The sequence below is a fragment of the Micropterus dolomieu genome, linkage group LG14, assembly GCF_021292245.1.
Source record: "Micropterus dolomieu isolate WLL.071019.BEF.003 ecotype Adirondacks linkage group LG14, ASM2129224v1, whole genome shotgun sequence".
NCBI lineage: Eukaryota > Metazoa > Chordata > Actinopteri > Centrarchiformes > Centrarchidae > Micropterus > Micropterus dolomieu.
The window spans coordinates 3509787-3516309 of record NC_060163.1 but is presented as its reverse complement, the minus strand read 5'-3'; the positions used below and the strand labels follow the sequence as shown (position 1 = coordinate 3516309).

General features: G+C 39.8%; 1 long non-coding RNA gene across 1 annotated transcript; it reads left to right on the top strand.

The window, feature by feature from the left end:
• Positions 1–699: 699 nt before the first annotated feature.
• LOC123982486 lies at positions 700–6248 on the top strand. The gene is made up of 3 exons (XR_006827985.1): positions 700–1456; positions 1738–1775; positions 6193–6248. It is a non-coding gene; the product is annotated as an uncharacterized LOC123982486 (long non-coding RNA).
• Positions 6249–6523: the final 275 nt, after the last annotated feature.

Here is a 6523-nt window from a genome sequence, read left to right as displayed (position 1 = left end):
CATGGGATGTATGCTCTGAGCAATCTCTGAAAAAAAAAAAAAAAAAATCTAAATATCATCAAGGTAGACAAAAACAAAATGGTTGAGAAAAATCACAGAGTACATCATTTACCAGATTATGAAAGACAGTCGGGGTGTTGGTTAAACCAAAGGGCATCACCTGGAACTCGAAGTGACCAATGGGTGTTTGTCAGGGACCAAACAGTAAAGGTAGGGACACAAGGTCAGGGATTTGTAAAGTTTAGGCTTTATTTAGCCAACAAATCAAATAAAGCTTCAAACCATATTACACAAAAAAGGTATCAACAGAATTACTCAAAGTGGATCTTTACTTGACAACATAAGTCTGAACATAACAAACCTGACCTTCTTAATGACACAAACTGATGGGTATATATACACACAGGCTAGCCTACACCAAACACAAAGGGGAGAAAACTTAACTGACTACAATTAAAAATACCCAAAATAAACCCAACAACCAACCATAAGAAAATACTAAACAAACAAACACTACTGAAACCCAATTTTAATCTAACAAACAAATATTCACATGCTGCTGTGTTATTAAGATTTCTGTAGTTCAGAGTCCCTCTGCCCACTGCCAGGAGTTGGTTCCCTCCACTTCCTGCAGTGGAGTATAAAAGGCAGTCTCAAACTCCAGTACCCCCTTTGGCAGATGACTCAACAGCAGCAGCATGTAGAGAAACAAAGGACAGATATAAATCACTAAACAATTCTTCTCAAATGAATACTATTAACCAAATGAGTGCCCTCAGGGGGTTCAATGCTGGGCAAGTCCCAACAATGCTTATCAGGGGGCAGGGCAGAGTGTAAGCAGGTGGAAAGAGCTCCAGCTAAGAATGCTACAGATTGACCAATCAATGTGGGGATTATGGAGCTTTAACCAGGGGTAACCAAAAATCACAGGGCTCTGAGGGGCTGAGATTAGCTTGAAGGCTACTTCCTCACTATGGTTACCAGAAAAAAAATCAACTAAAAGGGGGCTCTGATGTGGGTGACGTGAGCCAAAATTTGACCATCTAGGGCCCTAGCAGTACTAGTCTCCAGAAGCGGTTCTACAGGGAAACCAGATAGGCTAATTCCAGGTTGATGACATTTCCCTTAGCCCCTGAATCAACCAGTGCAAGGAGTTGAAGGGAAAGCTGAGGGGAGCACAAGGTAGCAGGAAGTTGGCGAAGTGAGTGCTCATGTGGGTACCTGATACGGGCTCCTCAATATACCCACACCTATTGAAGAGCTGGCCCTTTTGGACGGGTGGGACACAAGACGTCGAAGTGACCTCCCTCTCCGAAGTAGATATATGTGCCAAATATACGCCGGCGCACACGTTCCTCAGGGGAGAGGCAGTCTCGGCCCAGCTGCGTGGGCTCAGGATCAGAGGTGAACGCCGGTCGGGAGGCCGGAAATGGAGCTGCTGATCCCGGAGGAATAGGTAAGTGGGAGTTGTGGCTGGGGAGTAAAGGTGGACAGATTAGAACATTACACACACTCTCATTAAAAAAATCCCTTTATTCATTTGATACAGAAATGTAAACTGCATAGATTTTTGTTTCTTTAAACATATTTTCTGTTGCAGTAAATTAACAGACTTCTGAGGAGACAGGGTTGTTTACTGTATACCATGAAAAAACACATATTACAGCAGCAAGCTTGGATTAAGTAATAAAACTCAGGATCTTGTCTGCTTTCTGTTTAATTTTTCATTTGCAACAGGCCGTCAAAATGTGTCATCTCTCCTGCTCTGATTTATGGTAACACAGCTTTAAGATACATCTGACACTTGGCCACCATAAGTCTTATTTTGCTTTCGTATGACTGTTGTTTTAAACACCACACTGCCATCTCTCTCCCCATATTTCCTGTCACTCTTTACTATTATTTTATTATTTATTACTATTATTTACAATTCTTTACTTTACTGTTATATGTCCAATAAAAGGGAAAATGCAATACAATTGTCTGTAAAAACAAACGGATAACACAGTGGACACAATCAGCCACCCTCCATCCACAGCCATCTCCTTTCATCCAACACTTTAAAACTAGAAGGAGTGAAGACAGGAGCAATTTCAGAATCGAGCAAGCCTGCGGCTTACAGGCTATAATTCTATCAGGAGCACCGCTGTTACGTCTTTAAGTCTACGTTAAAAAATGTGTTTATTCATGACAGCCTCCTTTGCATGGCTGCTCACTGCACCATCTCCGAGGTGCAACATTATTGAAATGCATTGAGATGTATTGTACCAGACTCTAAGACGTGATATAAATTCCTCATGCTTCTTATCCCAGAGTAAGTGCTGGTAACTCTACCATCTGGTGCAGCAACAAATACAGAGCTGCTTGGTAAGTAACGTCAGAAAGAGCACGTTGGTGTGTGTATGTGTGTACATATTCCATGTGCTCTGATAACTCATAGAAACACGGTGAGGGACAACCAGAGGGAGGCAATTGGTTTTGTTAATGGCTGGCCATTAAGCTAAATGAAAGCTGATGTGAAATTGATGAGTTTGTTTTGCGGCTGGTTTGCATATGGAAAGCAAATTTATTAGAATCAGGATTCTCACTGCATCCTGTGAGGCTCTTAATCACAGGAAAGGAAACCTTTCAGACCAAATCTATTTATGTCACTTTTCATCACACTAGACGGGAGCTGATTTGCCTCACACAGGGCAGCCAAACACCAATGTTTACCGAACAGAGCAAATAAATGGAACAGCAACGAAGAAGAGAGTAGCAGACATTAACCAGTGCCATCTGCTGTTGCTTCTTCATGACACTGATGCATCTGATCAGTGGCAGATAAATGTGGCTCTGATGTTATCCTAAGACTCACAGATGATGTGAAAACGATACATTTGAATGTGCTAACAGTATAATGTGTGTTGGGGACGGTGGGTTTGCTACAAACCAAATTTTCCCTTAATTTTCTTGACCACAGACTTGACGCAGCTTATTCAGCTTCCAAAAACATGTCCCCCTACTATTCTCTGCTCTGCTGCTCTCATACTGTCTCCTCTCCTCTCTCCTGCCCTGCTTTCCTCACCACTGTATTGTCGTCCTCCAACAATAAACACATGAATTGTCAAATAATCAAGATTAACGCTACATTATCTAAACAGGATATGTGACAGATGCCAACAATAAATAAGACTGCAAACCACCACCATCAACATTGATGAGCTTCTTGACAGCTTCAGTGATGTTGATAGGTTTTCAATATAGTGAGTCACCAGGACCCACGGGTGGTTATTTGAGTGGGCAGGATTTGTGGTGCGTTTAAGCAGCACACTTTAGAAACAGTGTAAAACAGCTATAAGCAATTTCCCCCTATAAAAATATGAACGGGAATATCATTCCCTCCTGACTTACTTCCGTAACGGCATTACTATGATTAGGTAAATAAAACATAAACTAAACGGATACCGGCAGATTTGTAATATGAATAACTTTCAACTTTCCGCTACATGTTCATCCAGTGCCCTGAACTCTACACCGTCACTTTCTGCCTCACTACTTCCTGCATTGGCATTGAACTTTGGCACTGGGCTTAAATCGTGAGGTGCTGAATCATTTAATGTCGTCATAATTCCTAGAGCTAGTAGAAGTCATCACATAGCTAGAGCGCTGTTCCCCTAGCTTGCATTTTAATGAAATCTGCCATCGTGGTTTTCTTTCAGTGAAATGCGTTCCATTGGCTTACAATACATATCCTAAGATAATGTGATTTGAACAAAATTAAACACCACTGTGTTACTACAAAACTACAGCTCCCAGGATCCCAGGATGAGCCATTGCACATTATATGCGATTTGTATCCTTCCTTCTCCTTATGTTCACCATCTTTAAAAAAAAAAAGAAAAAAGAAAAAAGATGCTGTTGTTGGAGGTTGACTGGCCTCACTCTGTCAAATAAGTGACTTGCAACTGTTCTCAGGCTTGTGGGGAATGATGTCTGTTAAGAGCTACTAAAATTAAGGGCTCAATTTATTTACTAATGTCAGTGGCTGTGTCTGAAATCATTCATTACACTCTAACACCTATATAGGAAGTTGTAACTAGAGGACGATATACTGTAGTAAGCTCACCTGCATAAGGAACACAACAATGTCGGGCACTACTCTGATCATTATTTTGATACATCTGATACATCATTGCTGTCGGTCAATCAGTTGGTGGACTGTTTTTTTTGTTGTTGTTGTTTTTTTCCTATCAGCACATTGCATGATGGTAAAGAGGGCTTGGTTAGTGACCATCGGTTGTACACTACTTTTCAAACCGCTTTCTAGGATACATTGAATGGACTATGTGGGGTATGGAAGGCGACAAATACATTACAGGTCCATCTAGGGCTGGACGATACAGCCAAAAATGTTATCGCGATAAAAAGTTTCATATCTTTCGATATCGATAATTATCACGATGAGTATCGAATCTTTATTTCTTTCGAGTTTAAAGGCTGATTTTTGCTCCTGAGTGAAAGTTGAAGAAACCTGATGGTTAATTGTTGTTTAATCTTTTCTTTATGGGCAACACTTGATGCCAAACAGTGGATCACTTCACAAATCCGAGGCAGAAAATTCAAAACAATTATTTTGATAAAATCTTTGTCTTGTTATGAATTAGAAAAATTAAGTAAAAGCTTTTTTTCAGTCCTTTATCCTCAACGAAATAAGCATCTCAATAAAAATATGAAGTCCTAATTCGTGTATGATTCAAGTAAATAAACATTTATTGGTTATTTATTAACCATTGGTTATATTGTTATTGAAAGTTATTATATTGCGATAATTATTGTTTTATTGTCCAGCCCTGGGTCCATCTCATTACATAGTGAAATATTTCAGGCCTTTTTTGTACAGCTTATAGCTCATGGGAATCAAAAATTCATAATTTACAATATTAGAGTAATTTAATAAAGTATATATATTATAGAAATGTTGACCTGAGAAGAGCCTTAAATCTCTCAATCTGTTTCGGTACACAAAACCACATTCATGGGGAAGACTTCTGACTTGACTGTTGTCCAGAAGACACTCATTGACCCCCTCCACAAGGAGGTAAGTCACAGAAGGTCATTGCTGAAAGGGCTGGCGGGTTGCAGAGTGCTGTATCAAAACATATTCATGGAAAGTTGACAGAAGGTTAAAGTGCGGTAGGAAAGGGTTCTCAAGCAACAGGGATAACCGCAGCCTTGAGAGGATTTTCAAGCAAAGCTGATTCAAGAACTTGGGGGAGCTTCACAAGGAGTGGACTGAGGCGAGTTGCTTTAAGTCCAGTGTGAAGTTCCCACAGTCAGTGATGATTTGGGGTGCCATGCCATCTGCTGGTGTTTGTCCATTGTGTTCTATCAAGTCCAGAGTCAATGCAGCATCTACCAGGAGATTTTAAAACACTTCATGCTTCCATCTGCTGACAAACTTTATGGAGAGGCTGATTTGCTTTTCCAGCAAGACTTGACTTCATCAAGATTAAAACAAAGAGAAGCCCTGAAATATTTCACTTTGTGTAATGAATCTAGAATATATGACAGTTTCACTTTTTGACTTAAATTATGGGGGGAAAATAACTTTCTTTTAAATATTAACTTTCTGAGATGCACCTGTACATACTCTGGAAACAGCAAAACTGATGGAAATCCAACCGTTGGATTTTAAGTTAGTGTACAGTATATGATCAAACTGTGTGCTTATCAAGGTTTTGACATGATGGCAAGTTAGTTAGAACAGTTTGTTGCACTATACAAAAGGTGAAAGGGGCATCCAAATCCCAAGGAATCATCTTCTGGGGACCTTGAATATTTATATGGTAATCTGGCCAGTAGTTGATAAGATACGATATAATTATTTAAGGAAGTTTGTGCACACAGTCAGTGTATCAATATACATATATACATATAATAGTAAACATAATATTAACAAGCATCTGTGCATGTTTTTATTGTGTTAGACTTCACATGTACTATACGTGTGTAACTGTGTGCACATGTATACTGCATGTGATTAATATTCATGGACTGCATTTTGCTTGCTTGGCTGTGATGAAACAATTCCATCTACAGTGCTCACCTCCACTTTGTTTAAAGTGCATGAAATTAGTTTATGATATAATAGAACAGTGCTGTGGAGTATTATTGATCACCATAATGTTGTGTGTTTGCTCAACTCTGAAGAGGCCAGAGGAGGAGATGCGAGTCACGATGGCAGAGGCTGCTGGAGAGTTTCTGATAACAGACAGCAGAGGTGGAGCATCAGATTAAGAATGCTACAAATAAATCAAACAATGAAGAAATCATCTGAGCAGGTGTGGCTTTTGATTACCTGATTAAAATCTATTAATCACGATGACACTCAACAATTATGATCATCACTGCTGTGCATGATGGGACTGTGATTATTGTTGCTGCACAGCACAAAGTCAGTCATCACAATGCAGCAATGCTAAGCTTCTCACCAAGCAGTTCAAATTAGGACTGCTGTCCACACTTAATTTGATGTGAAACC